General features: G+C 71.7%; 1 protein-coding gene across 2 annotated transcripts in view; it reads right to left on the reverse strand.

Moving 5' to 3' along the window:
• The window catches only part of PRPF40B (pre-mRNA processing factor 40 homolog B), a 31,178-nt gene that overhangs the window by 7,459 nt on the left and 20,753 nt on the right, over window positions 1–2,966 (reverse strand). The window lies entirely within an intron of this gene.

Here is a 2,966-nt window from a genome sequence, read left to right on the forward strand (position 1 = left end):
AGCTTTGCTCTAAGTCCGGAGCTAAGTCAGCACCTGCTGGGCATGTCCGCCGGCGTCAGGTCCGTGCTCCTGAAGCGCCCTGCGCAGGCGTGTGCCGCCCTAGGTCCGTGCACACCTGTAGGTGTGTGCCTGTGCATCCAGGCGTGCAAGGGGTTGTGCGTGCCTGTGCATCCAGGCGTGCAAGGGTCCATCTGCCTGCATGTGCGTCTGTGTGCACGAGGGGGTGACGTTAGCCCCTGAACCCCACGTGGAGCCAGACCCCGTGTGACGCGGCGGGCCCTGAGCTGGGTCGGGCCGGAAATGGCCCCCGTGGCCGAGAGCAGCTGCGGGGACGGGGCCCACGGGGACTCGGGAGCAGCGGGGCCGCCTGCCAGCCCCCGCGTGCCCGGGTCCTGCTTCGGGACAGAGGCCAGCCAGGGCAGCGTTTCCTGGTCACTCCTGTGCCCAGAGCCCCCCCGGGCACCTCTGAGGTCGCAGCGGCTGGCCGGAGCGAGCCCCGGGGATCCGGGGGCGGGGGGGGGATCTCCCCAGCTGGAGGAAGCTCCCGTGGGCTCCGCCAGCCCTGCGGGCGCGGGTCCAGGGGCCGGGAAATCACCCTTTCGGCTCTCAACTAAAAATAGCACCTCCTCTCCTCCCCCCGCCCTCCTCCCCAGGGCCCAGCGCCCCCCAGCTCCATCCCTGCCAGGCCGGGCACAGGGGGCCGGGGACGTCAGCTGATGTTTTTAAAGTTTCTTTTTCACCTCTCGGGCACATATTTCCGCACAAAGCGGTTTCTGTCTGCACTAACGGGCCGGCTCCGCTGGGCCGGCCACGGCACGCGGGCATTGTTCTGCCTTTGTTTGCCTGGTGCCTCCCCCCAGCTCCAGCCCCGGGCGCGGTGCCCCCAGCCCTTCCCCTCCCCCCCAGCCCCCGCGGCTGCGGAGGAAGGAGCTTGCGCCAGTGGCTTTCCGTGCACGGGGGGTGACGCCGGGCGGGACGGGGGCACCCAGGCGCTGGGTCCCCCCGGCCCCCGGAGCGGCCGCGGGCTGGCCGGGGCCAGAGGCAATGCCGGAGCCCGGGCCCAGCCGCCCCACCGGGCGCCGAGCGCTGCGGGAGCAGGCGGGAGCCGGGCCCTGCCGGCGCCGGTGCCAGGGCTGCGGTTAGCGCCGCGCGGAAGCGCCGCGTCCGAGAGAGCCAGATTGTCGCGCTGCGGCCGCCGCAGGAAGGATGTGCGCTCAGACGCGCTCCGCAGCGCGCGCAGGGGGGCCGAGCCCCCCCTCCAGGCGGCGGGCAGAGCTCGGGGCCAGGCCTCGAGGGCATGCATCCATGGGGTGGCTTTGCCCCGACGGCCGGGCCGGTGAAGGAGGAGCCCTGCTGGGCTGCCACCAAACTGCTCGGGGGTGCGCCCAGGGCTGCGTGGGCTCCCCGTGGCCCGGGCAGGCCAGAGCGGGGTGCCCTGGGCCCCCCCCCCGGCCTCACCCGCAGGACGTTGCGCGCTGGCCGCGGCCGGGATCTCGCGTGGCCGGGCCGCGTGGGCGCTCTGGGTGCCTGCTGCTCCGTGCATCCCGGGGGCCGAGGGCTGGGGCGCGGAGCTCGGGGCGGCCGAGCCTGCCCCGTCCCGCCACATCGGGGTGACGTCCTGTCTTGCCGCGTAACCCGAGAGCGCTCGCCGGCCCCCGCTCCCCTGCCCCGCCACGGCTGTAGCTGCCCGTGGGCGCGCTCCTGCCCGCGCAGCCTCCGCCCGCCCTGTCCGCCGGGGCCGTCAACGGTGCGATTAACTGCAGTGACGGGCAGGGACGGCCGAGCGGCTGATGCCGGGTGCGCCCGCCGTGCCTCCGTGTGCCCATAGCCGGGCCGCCTCTGGCCGTGCCCGGGCCCCGGGTGGGGCGCGAGCGCCAGGAGGGGCCGCGGAGCGCTAGGGCCTGGGCCGCGGCTCGGCATGGCGCAGCAGGAGCGACCTGTTCGAGCAGGACAAGTGCAAAGTCTTGCACTTGGGAGACGAGCCCGTGCGCGCCGACGGGCTGGGCAGCGGCTCTGCGGAAAAGGGGCTGGGGGCGGTGGGACAAGGGGCGGGCGCGTGGCCGTGCGGGACCCGGGCTGCGCCGGCAGGAGCGCTGCCGCTGCAGCGAGGGAGCGACTCTTCCCCTGTTCCGCGCCGGGGAGGCCACGTCTGCGGTCCCGTGTCCAGCTGTGGGCCCCCACTACCGAGAGGATGGGATGCGCTGGAGAGAGTCCAGTGGAGGGCGATGAAAGTGTTTTGGGGGCTGGGGGACAGGACCTGTGAGGAGAGGCTGAGGGAACTGGGAGAAGAGAAGACTGAGCGGGGATTTGATAGCAGCCTTCAACTCCCTGAAGCGGGGTTTGAAAGCGGAGCTGGACTGGCCTCAGCGGGGGCAGATGACAGAAGGAGCAACGGGCTCAAGTTGCAGCAGGGGAAGTTGAGGTTGGATATTAGGAAACGCTTTCTCACTAGGAGGGTGGTGAAGCACTAGAAGGGGATGGTGGCATCTCCATCCTTGGAGGTTTTGAAGACCCGGCTCAACACAGGCCTGGCTGGGATGATGTAGCTGGGGCTGGGGCTGGGGCTGGGGCCGGTCCTGCTCGGAGCAGGGTCTGGCCTGGATGCGACCCCTGAGCTCCCTTCCCACCCTCGCTGTCTGATTCGGCGACCCGCGCTGGTCGGCCCAGTGCACAGCCGCAGGCTCGGGGGGCTTGGCTTCGCGGCAGGGCACCGTTGCCAGGCCCAGGATCAGGTCAGACTGGCCCTGGGGCCATCGGGTGTTGCGCTGGCCAGGGTAGGCGCCTGGCTGGTCCCGGCCCCCCCAACCCGTGTTTCTGCCCCCAGAGCTCCATGAACCTGCCCCCGGACAAGGCACGGCTCCTGCGGCAGTATGACAACGAGAAGAAATGGGACCTCATCTGCGACCAGGTACGAGGCAAGGACAGGGTGGGGGAACAGGAGGAGCCGGCGGGGGCAGTGCACTGGG

The sequence above is a fragment of the Crocodylus porosus genome, unplaced genomic scaffold (assembly GCF_001723895.1).
Source record: "Crocodylus porosus isolate Cpor-Errol unplaced genomic scaffold, CroPor_comp1, whole genome shotgun sequence".
NCBI classification, from domain to species: Eukaryota; Metazoa; Chordata; order Crocodylia; family Crocodylidae; genus Crocodylus; species Crocodylus porosus.